The sequence below is a fragment of the Equus caballus genome, chromosome 23 (assembly GCF_041296265.1).
Source record: "Equus caballus isolate H_3958 breed thoroughbred chromosome 23, TB-T2T, whole genome shotgun sequence".
NCBI lineage: Eukaryota > Metazoa > Chordata > Mammalia > Perissodactyla > Equidae > Equus > Equus caballus.
The window spans coordinates 9,389,314-9,411,724 of record NC_091706.1 but is presented as its reverse complement, the minus strand read 5'-3'; the positions used below and the strand labels follow the sequence as shown (position 1 = coordinate 9,411,724).

Here is a 22,411-nt window from a genome sequence, read left to right as displayed (position 1 = left end):
AAGGGACCACACACACACACCCACACACACACACACACACACCCCACAAAATAAAAGTTGTCCCATAATACCTGGGTAATTTTAGATGTTATTGATGTCATAAAGAGTCCTTTCAGGTGCTATAGGCTATTTAGGGGTTTGTAGTTGAACTGCATGACAATGCAGTGAATATTAAAAGACATCAGATAGTAGAAAAAATATATACACAATCTATCTTGGTGGGAAAAACTTTGGACCTTTATAACTATAACTTTTTTTCACTTAATCATTTAACATTATTGACCATCTTCTTTGTACTGGATATTATTAGAGGTAGGTGATTAAATTGGGTCTAAAATAGAAACATTATTGCTTAAAAATAACAATTTTAAGTCTAGGATGTGTTACAGGCGTGTTAACAGTTGGTTGAAATATAGTGTGGTAGGTGCTGTAATAAAACAATCAGTGGATGCAGAAACATCCCCATGAGGAGCATTATCCTGACCCGAAAAGTCATGAGAGCTTCCAAGAGGAGGTGACTCAACAGAGGACAGAGAGTTAAGTAGAAGGAAAGTCAAGCAAAGGAAGTGACGGCGGAAGAAAAGGGTTCTAGGCAGAGAATAAAGCGTTTATAACATACTGGCTCTTATTTGACTGTGTGTGGTGGTTTGGAACATCTGCAATATCGAGACCAAATGAGGAATATCTCAAGAGATGAGCCTGATCTGTGACGCAGGAACTAGATTTTCAACTTGCATCAACCATGTTAAAGAAGTTGGAATTTATCTTAAAGACAATGAGGAAACATTGAAGGAGTTCATCAGGAAAATAAAAGTATGAAATTTGTTTCTGTAAAAGTTCATAGAAGCTCAACTGTGAGGAACAGAGAGAAGTAGGGAAGATTGGATGAAAGAATGAAAGTCATGTCAGTTGCCAAAAACCAAAACAGTACAAAAAGGCATTGTGGTTGGATCAAGGAAACAGCATAAGTAAATAGATTTGAAAAGTGTGAAAGATATAAAACTGTTAGGAATTTGGGACAAACTGAATATTGTCATGAGGAACAGGAAAGCATAGTAAACGGTAATTGGTCTCTTATTTGAAAAACTGAATCGCTAATAGCACTGTTCATTGAGATAGAAAGTATATACTCCAGGTCTTGAATATCAGGTCCAATGTGGAGAGGTGTCAAGTTCTTTTCTATATGTGATACTTTTGAGGAACATCTGGACTATCGAAGTAACAGTTTCTGGGAGGAGTTTAGATTCATAAAGCTAGAGCAGAGAAAAGAAATCTGGAATAGAAATATGTATTTGTGCATAATCAGCATGCAGATGACCGCTGAGAACACAGGATTGGATAAGATCGTTGAACAAGAAGGTATAAAGAGGAAAGTGTGGGGGCTTTGGAGAGAGCCTGGAGAACACACCATCTAAAACAGAGATAATAGAAGCAGAGCCTCCAAGGTACAGAACAAAATGGACAAATGATAAACTCAGAGACTGCTTTCTTCTGGAAACTAAACGTCTGTTCAGTAGAGTTCAGTACTGCAGACCTGCCAAAGCAAAAGCAGCTTTTTTTGGATTTTGGAATAGGGAAATTAACAGTAAGCTTGGTGAGGGGATTTCTTGGTTTAATGGGAAAGGAAGGTTGATTATACTTGCTTAACTTATAAACATGATTGAGAAATTGGGGGTAGATGCCCATTCTAATATGGTTGGTTGAAAAGTGGTGAAAGGGAAAGAAAATATAAAGGAGTAACCCAGAGACAGTCTCCAAGGAGATATCAATCAAAATTTAAGGGAGAGTGCATTTTATATTTGATTGCATTTTACCTGTCAACCATCCATAAAGTGCATGTGAAGAAACATGAGACAATCTAAGGATAAAGTTGGAAAATCAAGTTGACTTATTTTCTGCTCTGTTCAAGAAAGAAGGGAGTTGATTGCAATTCTGCTAGTCTCAAGCATTCAGAATCCAGCTTGAGTCTATAGAAATGTTCTGTGGAATTTAGTTCATCTAGACACTGCCCAAATGCTATCCACTTTGGACCATTTAGATGCTTGAAGATAGAGGGTAAAGAGATGTCTCTTAATCACTTGAAGCTGTTTTACCATCCGGAAAATTATTAGCCACTATGTATTTTGCCAAAAGACAGAGCCAGAAAATTCACAATCGTACTTTTCCTTAATGTCAACATTATATGCAAATTGAAAAACAATAGGAAACAGAAATAAGCAAAAGGAGAAAATTTTAAAATAATATCAAACGCAATGCCTAAAGATAGCGTTAATATTTTGATTTTGACTTTCATTTATATTTTCCACACTTGACTTTGGTCATTTTTAATGTTCTGAGGAAATCATAATTTTATGAGATAAACTTTCAACTTAAATGATTTTGATGTATGTTATCAAAGCCACTTACATTCTTAATGTTGTGTGTTTCCTTTATAGTTAAAGAAAAGTACAACACAAACTTTGCTATTGCATTGATTATAAAATTTTAATGGAAACACTCTCTTCTTCTACAGCTCCCTAGTGAATTTTATATCTTGGAATTTCTGCCTGGACCAAATCCTTTCAAACTGAAAGTCAAAGTAAAATCCACACATAACTGAGAGTGCTTATCATCTTCGATTGAATTTGACATAATATCCTGGTGAGCCAGGGCTATCTTTTCACATTTAATTGATTCTTTCTTACAGAGTCAAGATTACTCAGAGCATGTGCTCTGGAACAGTTTATTGTAGAATTGTTTATCTATTTCATGGCACAGGCAGTCATTCCACAGCCACTGAGTTCATGCTCTTGGGCCTCATAGATAACCCCGAGCTTCAAGTCATTCTCTACTCTCTATTTCTACTGACTGACCTAGTTACTGGTTTGGGTAATCTTGGTTTGACTGTACTAAGACAAATCAGTCCTCAACTTCAGACACCCCTGTGTTTTTTCTCTTTCATCTGGTTGTTGTTGACTTTTTTGGTACTTCTGCCATCATGCCAAACACTCTTGTGAATTCTTTATGTGAAATTAAATTGTGTGTTATTTTATCCAGGTGCCACTCAACTTTGTTGCTTTATCACATTTTTAGTTTGGGAATTATTAATGTTGTCTAACATGGCCTGTGATCGGTATGTGGCCATCTGCAACACTTTACTCAATCTAGTTCTCATGCTCAGGAATCTGCTCAGATGATCTCTAGCTGTCACATTTATGGATTCACTGTGGGACTCATGCAAGCAGTGGCTACCTTACACATGTCTGTCTGTGACTCAAATGTGTCACTAGTCCTACTGTGATGATGTTTCCTTGATTGCTTTGTCCTGTTCTGATACCAAGATCAGAGAGCTGAGGTGGTTAATCATCGCTGGGTCCAATGTGTTTGGTTCTCTTATCATTGTTCTCACATTCTATGTATTCATCATATTTGTCATCATAGAATCCCCTCTGCTGTGGGATGAGAGAAAGCCTTTTCTACCTGTGCTTCGCACCTGTTTTCTATTACTATATATTATGGGACCCTCAGTTTTACGTACCTGAGGGCTTGTGTGCAGTCCAGATCAAAACACTCACTAGATAAAGACAAATTTGCCTCAGTATTCTATGTAGTGGTGATTTGCATGCTAAAGCCATTCATCCACAGCTTGAGGAATCAAGAGCTAAAAAAGGCTTTGAAAAAATTATTGAAAAGGTGTATTCTAGTAATCAACAATGAATTGTGTCATTACTAAAGAAATAAAGAAATACTGGATACAGGTTTAGTTAGGAAATTCTATTTATTTATTTATTTAAATCACTTACATTTCATTTTATTATTTTCTAGAAGAGGCATTTGCTCCTTTATAAAAATGAACTAAGGGGAGACAGCCAACTGAGAGGGTTTTAATTGGAAGAAGTCCCCTGCTGGAAACAGTCCTGAGTGTTTACCTCTGCCTTTCAGGAGGGAAGTCTGAATTTTATCTTGGGGATGTGGTGAGCATGGGGAACTGTGGTGAGGGTCTTCTGGCCTTGGTCAGGTGACAACACAAATCATAGTGCCACTCAGGTTCCACAGCTGAGGATGGCTTTTGGGATGCCAGATGTTTGGGGAGATGGAGGGAACAGAGTACCCCAAAAATACATACTATTCCCATCCACATCTGAACAAATAGACTGGAATTATTCAGGTTCAGGTAACAAATTTTACCTGTTTTATGGGTGTAGGTGTTTTTTTAGGTTCCCTCATCAGCGGCACAGAAGAAGATATGCTGTGGCATGCACCAGTTAATTTCCACCGTCCTGGCTGATGGACGTTCTGACAGTGCCTGGTGCTGGCAGATCGTTCCACATTGGCCCACAACCATCGCATTCATTTAAGTTAATTTTTATTGAGTTTATGATAGTTTACAATCTTGTGGAATTTCAGTTGTACATTATTGTTTGCCAGTTGTTTTGTAGGTGCACCCCTTCACCCTTTGTGCCCACTCCCCAACCCCCTTTCCCATGGTAGCCACTAATGTGTTCTCTTTGTCTACATGTTTAACTTCCTCATATGAGTGGAATCATAAAGAGATTGTCTTCTTCTATATGGCTTACTTCACTTAACATAATTCCCTCGAGGTCCAACCATGTTCTTGTGAGTGGGACAATTTTATTCTTTCCTATGGCTGAGTAGTATTCCATTGTATATATATATATACCATATCTTCTTTATCCAATCCTCAGTTGATGGGCACTTAGGTTGCAACCATCCCATTTTTAAAAACCAACATCATCCTAGTTCCTTCCTTCTCCATCACCTTCATATCCTGAGCCATGGGAGTGGGTGTTTTGCTTGTGTTTTAAAGTTGCCCTCCTTTGGATGGATGATCATACTTTTTAGAAATTTCCCTTTGGATCTCCCAAGTAATTTCATTTAGGCAAAGATAACAAGAGTTTCTGGTTTTCGTGACATGTCCACTTGTCTAAATTCAGCTCTCACAATCTAGGTGGGCTTGCTTCCAGGTTGGTTTGTGTGCTGAGGTGGTAGACACAGCCAGCCCCTCATTCCCACCGTGAGATGGCATCGCAGGAAAAAGTCTAGGGCTGCTCCTTCCAATACCCGTGTCATCTCGTCCCTCACAAGTACTCTAACTCTCACCCTCATCTAGTAAGCCCCATTAGGATGTTTCTTCTTCTCATGGAGAACTTGCATAATTAGTCTCTGCCTTTTTCCTAGAACCAAATGACAGTAATGGTTTTCTCAAGCCAGTGCCCCACAATTCTCGATTCCCTCAGACACACTCACTACTGTTTGCCCTTAAATTATTGCATCATGGTAAACATGTACAGACGGAGAGAAAGAGCACACTTTCAACAGAGAAGTACAGGGGGTCGGGGCTAAAGTGCAGGCAAGGCAGAACAGAGCTCAATCCCCCAGGTCCTACCAGAATGTGAAGATATCCCTATATTGCAGAATAAGTTCCCTAACTGTCAGAATTTGTCCCTGAAGAAGGTTAAACCCTAAACACCTGCTTCAAAAAACCAAAACTAAATAATCAGGGGAAAAAATACCCCTCCAACAAAATTAAAGAAAGAAAGAAAAAAAGAAAAGGAAAGAGAAGAAAACAAAAAGAAACTTTAAGCTTAAGCGCTTAAAAATTAGAGGCATAGCCTTTTCTCTCTTTTCCATATGTATATGAAAATAATCCATGCTTCATGCTAAATACATTATTTACCCTAAAGGAACCTTATTTTTGAATTTAAAAAAATTTACATTTTGTGAGTTTTTTTTCCTTTTTCAAAGGAATTCCTGCATTTTGGATCAGAAGTTTCTAACAGCTAAACTGAATGCGGAAATCATTGATTTTTGCCAAGTTGAAGTCTGACTGACATTAATTGCAAGCTCCATTTTGAGGGAAGTATAGGAGTCTTTCCCCCTATTTTGTAATGGTTTAAATTTTCCCCATCAATGTGCCTTTAATCTTTTAAAAATATAACACAATACAAATGGTAGGTTCCATAGCACTTTGTTTTCGTTTTCATTTGGATCAAACAATTTTGACAGACAGAAAAAGCTGTGTATCATTGTTTCCTTCCTTCACAGCTCTTATAATTCTTTGATCTTGATTTTCACTTGGGCAACGAAGAAGACATAGCATGTTTTCTGTATCAGTTCTCTCTCTTTCTCTCTCTTGTGTGTCTGTGTGAGCGTCTCTGTGTGTGCAGAGTCAACCTTCAGGCTTATGGCTTGTGGAACATTTTCTTAATGTAATATAGAACAGAATTCAGTGATTGGCAACATCACTAAAAACTGACCCAGTTCCTTCTCATCTGTCATTAACACCTGGTGTGTATGACTGGGCCAGCATCCACCTCGTAAGATGTTATTAGGCTGTGTGGTTAAGAAGAACAGGGGACTGGAGATCAACCGCCCATGCACAGTGTGTGGCAATGCCATGGTTTTCCTGGCACTATTTGATGCTAGGGACCACAAGCTTGGGTCTGCTTCCAGAGGGATGAGGGTGATTCCTTCCTGCCAATTGCCTTATACAGAGTCACTCAGTGAACCCAACTGGGTGAACATCCTGACCTTTTGAATCTCGGCATCGGGCCTGATGGATGGTTGCTTTGCACAAGTGCTTTCTGGGTGCTGAGTGTGTATCCCGTGGCATTACCGTTGACATCCCTGCAGACTCAGCCACGTGCTTCTGACATGCTGGGGGAAGCTATGGTCATTCTGGGTTTTTCAGTCTTGTCTTCAGATATTGAAAAGCTTTCATAAAACAGCTGAGTGTCAATATAAGTTCTATGGCTTCAATCTCCTTTAAAAATAAAATTCTTAAGGGTCCAAAACAAAAGAAGGGGCAAGTTTTTTTTTAAAAGTGATGAAAAGAAAGGAAAATCAAACCAGATAATAATAATAATAAATAGCTGATGTTGCCATAAATCATTAGAAATCTTCTGCCGTGCTGAAACCAAATGGCTGTAAGTTGAAAACAAATCAGTGACTTCAATCTTTTGTGGTTTCCTTTTGCTCTTTGGGCCGCTTTGCTGCCCTGATGGTGAAGTTATTCACACAGGAACAAATCCCCACCAAATGCAGGAGTGGCCCCGCTCCCTCTTTCATCTCCTGTCATCACTCTCAGGGGCTTCTCTGGGCTTCTCTTTTTGAGGGGCAGCGTGTCACTGGGGACCTTCCTTGCCTTGGTTAAGTACTGGTGCTTCTTGTCCCGGGATGCACAGCTGCTGTCACGCAGGACATCCTCGGTCTCCTTGGGGCTGTGTTTCATGTCATCCTCCTCTCTCGCTGTGGCTTTTGGGACTCTAGAAGCTTCCCTCACTGTCCTCCTGGCTCCCCTTGGTGGCAAACTAATAGTGGCCATGGGCCGAAGAGGATGAGACTGTCACTGGGTGGTGAGGAGCTCCCAGCGGTGGAGGATTTGGCACTGCTATAGTTGTGCTCCTCCTTGGGGTCTCCGCTGACCACAGGGGAGCTGTAGGATGGCTCGCTCTGAGTCCCCATCGGGCAGCTGGTGAGATCATTCCTCATGGCTGCTGTCATTCCAATGGGAGTGACTGGCAATGGCCGGACTCTGGGAAACAGCCCTCACTCAGATGCCACACTGTTTGGTGTCACTCCTGGAGGAACTCGCAGACAGGCTTCGGTTCTCTTGAAGGCACTGCCGGGTGAGTTGAGTGGGCCTGATGTGCTTTGATGCACCCGAGGAGACAGGGAGGTATATTGAACACTGTAAGCTTGGCTAATAAGGTGTCTTTTCCAAAGCCTGAGTTAGATTTTGTCTATACTGGATCCATGCACCACAATGCCCTTTCCCAGTACCCTGACTCCTCTCATTGCCCACTGTCCTAAAACGCTTATTCAATGACAAATTATGTCTCACTGATCTTTTCCATCCAGCAGGTGTGTTTGCAAAATACAGAAAATGTTCCAAGATCCATTTGTGGATACATTTACTGGCAGGTGCTTGGTTGAGAGTTTTTGATGGCTGTAAATCTGAGGCCTTTAAAGAACGGGGGGGTTGCAGTTGGGGTTCTGCCAGGCAAGTGGGACATGTCCAAGAGCCTGAGGGATGGGGTCCTGGAAGGGGCTGGGAGTCCTGGGCAGGGCTGACGCTCTTAAGGACCCGCCCCCCACAGCTCTCCTGCAGCCAGAGCCTGGGGGTCAGCTCTTCATCCTGCACAGCCCGCTCCTCTAACCTGATGTCAGGCAGAGAAAAGTCGAGGTCATTTTTTTTCTGAAGGGCGCTGGAGAAAGCGCTGCCTTAGTAGCACTGACTCAGCATGCTGGAGACACTAATTCTCAAGCTTTCTGGCTTCTTACTGGGAGGCAGGACTGGATCCGTTTGTGTGAAGTCTCCTGGCCAGAGGGTGGTGTGGCTCACCACTGCCCTTCAGTGCAGACGTCACACTTTCCTGAGCGCCCAGCGAGCATCACCTGGCGGCCCTGCTAAGGACCCCCAGGAAGGTGTGGTGAGCCAGGCGGGTGGGCGGCAGGGGCAGCAGGGGAGGGGTGGCGGCAGCAGGGCACCTGGCGCCCTCAAGTGGCCCTGCCGCCTCCTGCTCGCTTCTTCCACAGATCATCGGGCCAGGGCGCCCAGAAGCGCAAAATTGTTCCAAGGCGGGAGTTAGGACATCAAGTCACACGCAGTGGTACAGAGCCAGAAGCATAGGCCTCTCTGTCCTCTGGGGCTCAGTTTCCTGACGTCTATTTCCTTGAAAATCCCTTGAAAGGATTCCTGGAAGATGCTTTGACTTACACAGAGTAGGAATTTCAATGTTTGATAGTTGAATTATTAAAAAAGAGGTAAAGATCATTCCTTCTCTTTGAAGGTGAGCTGCTTCAGCAATAAAGATGAAGAATAAAGCACCATAAAATCATAAGTTTATCTCCTTTCACTATGATATTGAGAATTTTAAGCTGTCTTGAAAGACAATACAAATACTATTGCAAATATCAGGTAATATTTTCTTTCATTGTTGAACTGAGGGAAAATATGCTCCGTTAAAGGGTTTTGGCTGGAAAATGCCTGAAAAATGACCTTACTCTCACTTGACAATGTCCCTGTTGATATTGTTGAACATTTTTTTAAGACATACTTTTAGAGCAGATTTAGGTTTACAGCAAAATTGAGAGGGAGGTACAGAGATTTCTCATACCTGCCGGCTGACTCACACACATGGCTGGCCCATTATCAACATCACTCCCCAGAGTGGTACATTTGTTACCATGGATGTACTTACATTGACACATAATTACCCAAAGTCCATAGTTTCTTAGGGTTCATTCTTGGTGTAATACATTCTATGGATTTCGAAAACTGTGTAATGACGTGTTTATTATTGTAATCTTATACAGAGTATTTTCACTGCCCTAAAAATTCTCTGTGCTCTCTCTATTCATCCCTTCCCCACCACCCCGACCCCTGGCAGTGACTGATCTTTTCATTACCTCCATGGTTTTGTCTTTTCCAGAATGTCATAGAGTTGTAATCATACAGTATGTAGCCCTTTCAGATTGGCTTCTTTCACTTAGCAATATGCACTTAAGGTTATTCTGTGTCTTTTTCTGGTTTGATAACTCATTTCTTTTTAGCTCTGACTAATATTCCATTGTCTGGATATACCAGAGTTTATCCATTCACCTACTGAAGGATGTCTTGGTTGGTTCCATGCTTGGACAATTTTAAATAAATGTGTTATAAACATTCGAGTGAAAGTTTTTGTGTGGACATAAGTTTTCAACTCCCTTCGTTAAATACAAGGGGGGCACAATTGTTGTATTGTATGGTAAGAGTGTGTTTAGTTTTGTAAGAAGCCACCAAATTGTCTGGGCTGAACATGTGAATATGATGATTCAAGCATTACCCCTTCTAGATTTCCGTCACATTCAGCCAGCACTTAACTCTGCTGATTATTTCCGGGTGGGTAGAGTGACACAAACTTTATTCTACATTGTTACTAAGAATGTAATTGCCCTGCTTTTGTTAGTTTCTAGTTTTTACAGTTGCCCATTGACAGTGACATTATCACTGGGCATGGAAGTTATAAAGATGCCCTGTGATTTCCTGTGTTCCAGACATTCATTTCCTGGCCCCATTTTGCATTGGCACCCCTAACTTCCTCTGTTAATCATAGTTTATTCCCTTAGCCAGCACGCTAATGCCTTCCTTGTCTGATGGTCCACTGGCATTAAGTAGTCACAGATTCCAGTTTGTTAAAACATTAATTGAGACCCTCTGGAAAGATTTGCCTTCCGGAAGCCTAAAACTGTAACCCAGAGGAGCCTAATATTGTAGGAATAGGAGGCACAAATTCAGAAAATGGGTCACAGAGTGTAATGATGACAAGGGCCAATCCTACTACAACTTCTTCATTTCCAGACCCATGATTTCATGCTCTTGGAGACACTATATTGCCTATAACCTACACCGCCACTGGTTTGTAACCTACAGTGAATCATGGAGGATTGTGCTCCAGTGCAAGTCCTTTTTCTGAGCTGGTGACTTAGATGAGCTGTCAATATTCCATTTGGATCTCCTATCAAGCCAGCTGATGGTTGGTGATGAGATACATATTAAGATCATTCATTCTATGCCATGGTCATGCCAAACCTTCATTGCTGTAAAATGTATTTCTTCTTTTCAAGAGACATTGTGCGGTTTACTATCTAAGAAATAATGTATCCTTTAAGCTGTAGGAAGGTGATATTCCCTCAGACAGTGCAGGTTGGGAAGGGAAATGCCTATTCCACCTATTGATTTCTGTAAGGACAAATTGCGTCCCTCCAATATTGAAGTGATCTGATACAATCGGATTATCACTGTATTTCTGGCTTGTCTTTCAAAAATTGGTGCCATATGTAGGACTTGGCATAGGTCTCTGCTTCTAACAGATGGGACACTCAGTGTCGATACTAGTAGAAGGAGGCTATGTTATTGGATACATACACATATAGGCTTCATTCCTGCCACTGTGGCTACTCTGTCCATGGTGTCACGGCATGAGCCCTGGGATTGCAAGAGTAGAGAGGGTGGCTGCTATCTATCCAATAGCTTCTCCGGTCCTCCTCACTGTCGCAAACCTTTTCTGCTACAGTTACCCTTTAGTAGTTGAAAATAAAATCAACATGTTTTGTGCCCACTCGTACATCACCTAAAATCCTCTGCCCCAGAATGCCACATCCTTGGAGACTTGCTACTCCCAGTCCCCTAACCAAATTTCCAGCGTGACTTATCACTGTGAATAGTGAATGAATGAATCAGTGTACAGTCATGTGTCACTTAATGATGGGGGCTCATTCTGAGAAACGTATCATCATTGTGCAAATGTCATAGAGTATACTTACACAAATCTAGATGCTATAACCTACTACACACCTAAACTATTTGGTACTAATGTTTTGGGACCACCATCATATATGCGGTCCATCACTGACCAAAATATCATTATGCGATGCATGACTGTATCCCTCAGACCAAATTTTCTCCATGGGAATTGGAAGGTCAAATGTTATTTGCACTGGGACAATTTGCTTTCATCACTGTCCTCCAGTGTCACCTCTTAGTGGGACTTTAATGTGGCACAAGTCCATTTCTGATACGTCCTGCATAAGGGGGTAACTCTTCTTTGCACTAGGCCTAAATCTTAAATGGAATTCTTCAGTTGGAACATCTACTCCATGAAACCACATCATGGACTGATGGAAAGGAGTCTGTGCAGCAGGGATAAGTGATATAAAAATCTGGACCACTTGTTCCCATAATTTGTTAGTGCCATTACAACCCCCAGTTTGTAAATCAGTCATTTACACTTACAATGGATTGCTATTGTGCCAGCTCAAAATGATGTGTTGGTAGATCCTATAACACTCAACACATGATAGGTAGCTGATGCTGAATTTTCATTTGGTGTCTTTTCATCCAGCACTTAGTTTCTACTGGGGTGCAGTAGAACACAGAAAACTATTTTATTTCTTCCTCAGGAGGTCTCGCTCCATGGTCAATGTAGTGATGTGGATTTGGTCTTTCCAAAGACTCACACATCATTCTTTTCCAATACAGGTATCTCTAGCATCATCGGATCACTTGCAGAATCTACTTTTTCTCTGAAACTGCATCAAGTTAGGCAGACTGCTGAAATACCCAATAAATGGCTCAGAGCTATAGTGCCAAGCATGGTATATGCTGCCTGGCAAGCCCAAAGTGTTCTCAAAAGTGCCACACATATTTCTGAGTTGTAGTGAACTTGTTGCACAACAATGTGTCTTTTACTTTGGAGGGGATGTGCAAACCGTCCCACTTGTCACTTGACTTTAAAGCAAATGGACAGAGGTAGCCATTGGACTCACAATAATTGCGGGATTTTTCTTCCCAGCTTTTGGCTCCTACATGTTACTAAGGCACCAAGGAATCTTGCCACTCCCAGTTCATCAGTACAGTTAGCAAGAGTCTATTACTGTGCTTCACTCGCATAATGTTTTGTGAAATATCCAGATGATTAAAGCTCCTATCGTCAAAATTTATTTTATCTTTCTTGAGGTATAATTGACCAAAAAAAACAAACTGTATATATTTAGTGTATGTGACTTGATGTTTTGATATATGTATACATTGTGAATTAATGGCCACAATCAAGCTAATGAATATATTCATCACCTCACATAATTACCATTTTTCTTTCCTTCTTTCATTCCTTCTTTCTTTCCTTCCTTCTTTCTTTCTTTCTTTTGCTCGAGCTCTCTCTCTCTCCCTCCCTGCCTCCCTTCCTTCCTTCCTTCTTTCCGTCCTTTTATTGCCGAGAACACTTAAGATACACCTCTTTAGCAAATTTCATGAATAATACACAGTACTGTTAACTATAGTTGACTGCACATTATATCTCCAGAATTTATTCATCTTGCATAACTAAAAATTTGTATCCCTTGACAAACATTTCCTTATTTACTCGTCCCCTCTTGAGCCTCTGGCAACCATTCTAGTCTCTTCTACTAAGAGTTTGACTTTTTTAGATTCCACATACAAGTGAGATTATGCAGTGTTTGTCTTTCTATGCCTGGCTTATTTCACTTAGCATAACGTCTTCCTGGTTCACGGACAAATTTTGGAAGTCAAGGATTCACATATCCCTGAGGAAGTCTGCTATAATTTATTTATTTTCTCTTTTTCATCAGGGGAACTAAGGGTAAGGAGATTACTTAACATATAGAGTAAAACATTTCATGTCAAATTAGGGATACAATTTTTCTAAGAGTTTTACTTAGGTTAGACTGTTAATTATTGTTAGATTAAAAAAAAAACCTTTCTCTTTATAAGAAAGTGGCAAGTTGGTCCCTATCACTGAATATGATTATTATAAAGCAGTTAAGCTTTATTGATCCATATTACCATACAGATTATTCTCAAGATAAATAATTATAGTAAGCTTGTGTGGTGGGCATTATCCCCACTTTATAAATAGCTGAATCTTAAAGAGGATAAGTGACCCATTCAAGAACACATAGCTTGTATGTGGCAAAGATATGATGTAGGGGCAAATGCTTCTGAATTCAAAATTCATGTGCTTTAATACTCTCAGACATTGACTAACGATTCAATGTATCATTGAATTTTTGTTTGTTTGTTTTTATTTAAATATCTTGGGGCAGATTCAAGAAGATAATGGTTGTGGTAGATTACTACCAAATAACCCAAAAGAATTTCTCTGTCTATAGCCACACACTTTTATAGTTACCTCCCTTATGAACTCTGGTCCCATGCCTTGCTTTATATAACAGAATGTTCAAAATTGATGTGTACAACTTCTAAGGCTAGACTCTTTTTTTCTCCATGGGGATGCTAAATGTTGGAAGCTAACCACCAAGTTTTTGGAAGACGAAGCTAGGCACATGGAAACAGCACATGGATAAGAGAAAGCACTCCAGCTGACAGCCTCATCAGCTGTCAGTCATGTGATTGAGATTGCCTTGGATCCTACAACTGTCCTACTGCCCCAGGTGCCACCACATGGATGAGGATTGCCTAGTTAGCCCACAGCAGCATGAAAGCTAATAACTCATTGCTGCTTTAGGACACTAAGTTTTAGGGTGGGTTTTTATGTATTGCAATAGATAGTTGAAACAATAGTGATCACAGAATAAATTGCAATTTATTTTAAAAGTTAAATTAGCTCTAAGAAGAAATCCTGAAAACAGCTTTTACAATTTTGACACAAGGAAGAAGTTTAAAATAGTTTTCTAAAACAATTGATGCACATATTCTCAGAGGCACATAGCTGTCTGCATGTTGATAGATGTTTTTCAAGCTTTCTTGAATTTCTTTCAAGCCTTTGAGGAAAATCACACACTTAGCGTAATTGTTACAGATTAGCTACAAATAAAAATACAAAAAATATATGGAGGCTTCTATGCAATTTATGTTTAACATTTTTTGTTACAATTGTTTTAATTCTGCTAGGCAGAATGATATTATAAAAATTAAGAACAGCATTCACAGGATAAAATGCCCACATTGAGTAAAAGTTAATTACTTGTTCTTTTTTAAATGAGCAACTGTTTGTGATTTTTAAAATCTATATATCTTTCTATTCATCACTATATACATACATGCATGTAGAATGGGGATAAACAGAGTTTGTTGGAGAGTCTGAAGAGAACGAGGGTTAATTTCTCTGTGATTTGCATGCCTTTAAATCCTTTCCAAGAGAATTCAGGGAACAACATAAAGTTCATTTTAAATCATGTTCCTCTTTGAACAGAACTTTTAAGCAATTTTCTAAGATTGAAATAAATGTACCTCCAGGTTGATAAGAAATTCATAGTTTAATTATTATTTGCTTACAGCTCGACAGAATATTGAGTTTCAGATGCAGGGTTGGATCTTTGGTGCAATTTATCAATACTTGGTAGCCTTGCAAAGTCTGATGCATACTGTGACCTCTTACTAAAATTCAAAATTTAATAAAATCCATACTAAATTATAAAAAGTAAATAAAAATAGTTAAACATATTTTCAGTTGTTTTCCCATGTTTTAAAACATCTTTGCTGTTAGATATTAATTCTTTATTATACTTGGGTTCAGTAGAGTGATCTGAAATTTCGAGTGATTCCTCTTTGCCTGTTAAGCTAATTGGGTCCCAAAAGATTAACCATAACATAATTGTTCATGCTTGTGAGACATCATTACCTTTGTTTTGTTCAGCAAATGCTTAAAATGATGTAACAAGGAAAAATGTTTCAAGGAGACCAAGGCATGTTATGTAATGTTATGCATTGTTGCCATTCCCAGTGTTTGCCTCAAGATTTCTTGGACTCTTTTGGGTTACGTTGTTGATTACTCAAAGGCAGCACGTGGTAGGAAAAAATCAAGGTAATTGAGGTAGCAAAAAAGAGTTTGAAGTAATACAAACTTTGTATTTATTTGTTATATTTGGAGCATCTACTAATTGCTGAGTCTTACTTGTTTCAAATGGAGAAGCGCAAAGTGTCGTGACCTGGAGAGAAGTAGGTTCTCAAGAAGAAGCCAAGTTTCAGTTGGAGGAAAGGATAATAAATGATTGAAGATACTGGAGAGTTTGCTGATATCAGAGGAAGAGCTACACAGGCTCCAATACATCAGAGAAATATAGGCACTACAAAGGATAAGAGCCCAGAGAGGCATTGATTTCAGATCACAAGTTAGTGAGGCAGTGGAAGAACACTTCAAAATATTGCAGAGAATAACCTCCTACAGTCATCAGTATGATGGCGTACACACAAGTTTCTGCAGAGTAAGCCTCAGTCTAAATACTATTAATACTATTGAGAGCTAAAATTGACTTATTTAGCACAAAGTGTAAGATAGGCAACATTCTACACACTTTATATGGACAAACTCATAGATTGCCTTTCCAAAATTGCCTTGATCGCTGGTGAATGGGAAAGTTCTTGCTCCCTGAAAGGTGAGCATTTCCATAAACTATGAATTGAGGTTAGAGAATCAAGGGCTAGTTTAATGAATTATTCTGCTTCACCCCACCCTAATCATGAAGCAAGAGGAGGGCTTAAGCTCTCACCCTCAGTTTCCATATCTGAAAGTGAAGATGATAGCTATATTGCCAACCAATAGGGCTGATGTACAGATAATCTGGGATAAAAATCTGGGATACATAGTGTAAATATAAAATCAAATTTATCTCTTTTCTGCTCAAATAAAGATCATTGAAAGCTACTCTCATTTGATTAGCCAGAAACCCCTTTGTATTTCTCCAAACTCATCCTAGAATTTTTTTTCTTCTCCTGCTTTGCATTTGGATATTTCAACGTTCATGATAAATGTATTTTCTGAATCACTTAATGTATTTTAATCCTGTTATGCCTGTTTCCAAAAAAGCAAGACTATACACATTCCTAAGGGTTTTTTCCTCCTTTTAATTAAAAAAAAACTACATAACAATTGGAGGAAAAATAAGAATCAAAGTAAGTGAGGGAAAATATTGAATAAATGTCATCCTGAATATTTGATATAGAGATCATCAGTATTCAAAATTTTGTTTATGACCCCATATTACTTCTTCTGAAAGAAATTTTTTAATTTATTGTTTCTTCTTAATTAAAATTTTTCAGAGGAATTGTTATAATTTTTAAAGTATTCCAACAATTTAAAACATTATTTTTATCTGTGTTCAAATAACTCTTAATCTTTATTTTTCTTAATAAAAATTGATACGGAATGGATTATTCAATAATATAAAATTTTAGACAAAATACCATTTTTCTATCTTTATAAATCTCCACAGAATTTCATGCTTTGGATTTCGTGCCTAGAGCAAATCACTTCATTCTGAAACCAGAAGTAACATGAAGATTCTTCTTTGCTTGTGTTCAACATAAAATCCTGGTGTGTCAGAACCAGCTCCTAACATCTTCTTGATTATTGCCAGTGGAGACAAGAACACTCAGAATGTGTGCTCTGGAGGGTCTTAAAATATTTAAAAAAACACGTTCAAATCTGTTCCACAGCCCAAGGCAACCATTCAGCAGTGTCTAAGTTTATACTTTTGGGACTCACAAATGATCCAGAGCTTCAAGCCTTCTCTCTGGTGTATTCCTAGTGATCTATTTAGCTAGTGCCATGGATAATCTTGGTTTGATTGTGCTAATCCAAATCAGACCTTGGCTTCACACACCCATGTATTTGTTTTTTCTGAACCCTCTGGCCTCTGTTGATTTTTCTTTTACTTCATCTGCCACCCAAATCATCTTGGTGAATTTTCCGTGTGAAGGTAAATGTATACAATTTTATTCGTGTGCCATTCAGGTGCTCTGCTTCATCACATTTGCAGTTGGTGAAATGTGTTTGCTTGCAATCATGGCATACGATCAGTATGTTGTCATCTGCAACCCTTTACTCTATGTCATTCTCGTGCCTAGAATATTCTGTTATGGAATGATTGTTGGCACATATATTTATGGATTCACTATGGGTCTTGTCCAGACAGTGGCAGCATCCCACTTGTCTTTTTGTGGCTCCTGTAGTCAACCACTGCTACTGTGATGATGTTCCCTTGATTACTTTAGCCTGTTGTGACACTCATATCAAAGAGCAGATGTTATTAATGATTGCTGTGTTCGTTGCACTTTGCTCTCTACTGATTGTGATAATTTCTTAAGTCTTCATCCATTTTGCTATTCTGAGGATCCATTTTGCTGAAGAAAGATAGAAAGCTTTTTCTACCTGTACTTCTCACCTGACCTGCATCACAATATTTTAAACAACAATCATTTTTATGCACCTACTGCCCAATTCAAGCCATTGTCTGAACATAAATAAATGTGTTTCTGTGTAGTGATCCCCATGTGAAATCCATTGATCTATAATTTGAGAAATCAGGAAGTAAAATTTGCATTTAAAAGAATTAAAGAATAGTTGTGTTTGGATATCAAATAACTGAAAACTTATTGGACAGGGAGAGATCAGGGGACTTTGAGTTGTCTCTTATCTAGAATCACAATGCTCAGAAATGACAGAGCCCAATTCCTCACTTTGGGTGCTCATGTTCACTCAAGAATGTCTCACCAGCTTTTTCATTCTCAGTGATTTCCACATGAAAGACCTGTTTTATACTATGAGTTGTTGAATTGTAAAAGAGGAGAGAGAGAGAGATCTGAATCCTGTTTGACCACAACTTCTTCTTCATAATTAAAGAAACAGAGAATTGGGAAATAGAGGCTTTACCTGAATTCTGAGCCATATTGAGAAATTTGGGTAGTACTGAAATAGATCAACATAATAGATCAACATCTGGTACCTTGTATTTATTTCATTGGAGCCATTTCACAACATTATAATTCACTGCCCATTCTACATAAGTATGGTTTAGGAACATGGGCTCTTCATTCACACAGTTTGGCTAACAATTTTAGCTTTTCCACATAATAGCTATTGTCATTAGTAAATTATTTCACATTTCTGTCTCTTGGTTTCCTCCTCAGCAGAAGGCAATAATAGTTTCTTTCTCTTGGCCTCATTGTGAGTATTAAATAATATTATAAATATCAAAGACACTGTTCCTAGCATAGGGCAAGTACTTCAGAAATGTTGACTATTACACTTAATTATTAACATTATTTTTGGATCCATGGTCTCTCTAATTTGGCTTCAGGCGATGGAGTAATAGCCTTTTAGAAACAGTTGGCAGCACGATGTGTTTCATTTTAAATCAATAAAATGAAAATACAAAGCTAAGGAGTCATTTTACTGTGATTTTTAAATCAATAAGTTCTTTTCAATTTATTTGTGGGTGTGCCTATGATCATATTTTAAACTGAATCTTTTTTAGGGTCTGCATTACTGCTATTAAAATAATCATCTTTTGGTGATGTCAGGAAATGGAGGAGTAAGCTGTTCCTTTTATCTCTCCCTCTTTTGATCTACAACTAAATGGACAGTCACTGACCAATGGAGGAAGCCCACACAGCACAAGAGGATGCTTGACAGACACACAGCTATATATCTGAGGGTGGCTAGACTGACACCCCCCAGCAAGTGGCAGAGAAGAATGAGAACTTCCGTCTCTCCCCTGGTAGCTCTATGCACACACATGAATGCTTCCCAGTCTGGTGAAAGTGCCCCAAACGTGAGGACATGCACCAGGTTGCATGTAGGAGGAGGTGATGGCAGCCCTTAGCCTGCTCATGATTGCTTCCCCAGTGGGGAAGAGGAGCCCACCAAGAACAATCCACTCAAGAGCTTTAATGCATCCAAGGCTGGCGAAAGTGCCCATTGTACCCCCACGGCTTCCAGCAGACAGGGTTGGGGCAGAACTCTGCTCCTGCTTCCACCTAGAAGTAACAGGTCGAATATGCAACCTAACACTACCACACATGTCCCAACAAAAGATTGGTTCATAAAACACCATGAGAAACTACAGCAAAAATTCATACCTGAAGGAAAGGACAATTCTCCAAAACCCAATCTTGAAGACACAGAAATTTACAAACTAAATGACAGAAAATTCAAAATAGCTGTCATAAGGAAACTCAATGATTTACAAGAGAGCATGGAAAGACAATTCAATGAGCTCAGGAATAAAATGAATCTCTGCACCAAAGAGACTGAAACAATAAAAAAAATAAGCGGAAATTCTGGATATGAAAAGCACAATTAATCAAATAAAAGATAATTTAGAATCCTTAAGTAATAGAGCTGATGTTATGGAGGAAGAATTAATAATTACGAGGATAAAAATGTAGAAAGTCTACAGATGGTGAGGTGACAGAACAAAGATTTTTAAAAAATGAAAGAATTCTTCAAGAAATATCTCACTCAATTAGGAAAAGAAACATAAAGATTATAGGTATTCAAAAGGGGGAAGTGAGGCAGAAATGAGCAGATAGCTTGTTCAAAGAAATAATAGCTGAGAACTTCCCAAACCTGGGTATGGTCCAGATTTACAGATAAATGAAGCTAATAGAATGCCTGGTTACATCAATGATAAAAGACCTTTTCCAAGGCATATAATAGTAAAAATTGCAAAAGTCAGTGACAAAGAAAAAGTATAAAGAGCAGCAAGGAAGAGGAAAATAAACTACGAAGGGAATCCCATCAGGCTTTCAGTAGAAACCCTACAAACTAGGAGAGAATGGAATGACATATTCAAAATAATGAAAGACACAAACTTTGAGGTAAGAATACTGTATCCAGTGAAAGTTTCCTTCAGACACAATGGAGAAATAAAAGCTTTCTCAGATAAACAGAAGCTGAGAGAGTTCATTGCCACTAGACCTCCCCTACAAGAAATAACAAAGATGCCCTCATAATGGAAACAAAAAGGCAAAAGTTTACAAAGCTCTGAGAAAGGAGATAAATAGACAGACATAATCAGAAAACTTCAGCTCTCTATCAGAACACAGAGGCAAAGACTCAATTACAACTTATAAAGGAAAAGAAAGCAACAAAATTAATTATAAACACCTCAACTTAGTCACAAACTCACATTAAAAACAGAATATTTTTAACAACAATAACTCAGAAGGAGAGAGGAAAAGGAAGGAATCTGTTTAGGTTAATGGAGATAAGAGGCTATGAGAAAATGGACTATTTCATCTATGAGGTATTTTATGCAAACCTCATGGTAACCACTAAACAAAAAATCAGCAGAGTCACAATTCACAAAAAGAGAGAAAAGTGATAAAACATCCTCAGAAAGCAACCAAAATGAAATGACAGTCAGAAATACAAAGAAAGAGACACAATGGAAACCTAGAACAACCAGAGAACAAGAGATAAAAAGACAATATTAAGCCCTCATATATCAGTATCACTCTAAATGTAAATGGATTGAATTCTCCAATCAAAAGGCACAAAGTAGAAAGATGTATTAAAAAACAAGATCCAGCAATATGCTACCTCCAGGAAAGATTTCTCAGCTCTAGAGACAAACACAGGCTTAGAGTGAAGGGATGGAAGACGATACTCAAATTAATGGCAAACAAAAGAAAGCAGGTGTTGTCATACTTATATCAGAAAATGCAGACTTCAAATTAAAAAGAGGGGCAGTATATAATGATAAAATGGACTTTTCACCTAGACCATATAACACATTGATATATATATATATATATATGCACCTAACACAAGCTCAGCATAGTACATAAAGCAATTATTAACAGACTTAAAGGGAGAAATTAAGAGCAACACAATATTAGTAGGGGGCCTAAACACCACTTACATCAATGGACAGATCACCCAGACAAAAAGTCAACAGGGAAATAGGACATTTAAACGAAACTCTTGATCAGAAGCACTTAAAAGATATATTGAGAGCATTCCGTCCAAACACAGCAGAATACACATTCTTCTCAAGTACACATGGATAATTCTCAAAGATACACCATATGTTGGGAAACAAGGCAAGCCTCAATAAATTTAGAAGATTGAAATCATACCAACCATGTTTTCTGACCACAGTGCTATGAAACTAGAAACCAACTACAAGAAAAAAACTGGGAAAGTCAGAAACATATGGAGACTAAACAACATGCTACCGAACAACCATTGGATCAATGAAGAAATCAAAGAGGAAATTAAAAAATACCTGAAGACAAATGAAAATGAAAATACAATACTAACTCTTATAGGATGCAGCAAAAGTGGACATAAGAGGGAAATTCATACCAATACAGGTCCACCTCAACAAGGAAGAAAAATCTCAAATAAGTCATCAGAAAATGCACCTCACAGAACTAGAAAAAGAAGAAAAAACAAAGCCCAAAGTCAGCACAAGGAGGAAATAAAAATTAGAGCAGAAGTAAAATAGAGACTAAAAAAAGTAGAAAGGATTAATGAAAGTAAGAGCTGGTTCTTTGAGAAGACAAACAAAATTGACAAACCCTTAGCCAGACTCACTAAGAAAAAAAGAGAGGTCTCAATTAAATAAAACTAGAAATGAAAGGGGAGAAATTACAACAGATATTACAGAAATACAAAAGATTATAAGGGAATAATATGAAAAACTATGTGCCCGCAAATTGTATAATCTAGAAGAAATGGATAAATTCTTAGACTCTTTCAAACTCCCCAAACTGAATCAAGAAGAAATAGAGAAACTGAATAGACCAATCATAAGAGATTGAAAGGGTAATGAAAGACTTCCCAAACAACAAAGGACCAGGAGCATATGACTTATCTGGAGAATTCTACCAAACATTCAAAGAAGATTTAATACCTAGGCTTCTCAAACTATTCCAAAAAATGGAAGAAGATCGAATGCTTCCTAACTCATTTTATGATGCCAACATTACCCTGAGGCCTAAACCAGACAAGGACAACACAAAGAAGGAAAATTACAGGCTGATATTGCTGATGAACACAGATGCAAAAATCCTCAACAAAATATATTAAAAGGATAATACACCATGATCAAGTGCGATTTATTCCGGGGAGGCAGGGATGGTTCATCATCTGCAAATCAA

At 38.5% G+C, this 22,411-nt stretch overlaps 3 pseudogenes; 2 read left to right on the top strand and 1 right to left on the bottom strand.

Annotated features, from left to right (window-relative positions):
- The first annotated feature begins 2,705 nt into the window (after positions 1–2,705).
- LOC138920270 (olfactory receptor 5AL1-like) lies at positions 2,706–3,712 on the top strand (annotated as a pseudogene).
- A 3,239-nt stretch (positions 3,713–6,951) lies between these two features.
- LOC138920269 (forkhead box protein N3 pseudogene) lies at positions 6,952–9,417 on the bottom strand (annotated as a pseudogene).
- OR5AL16P (olfactory receptor family 5 subfamily AL member 16, pseudogene) lies at positions 16,957–17,864 on the top strand (annotated as a pseudogene).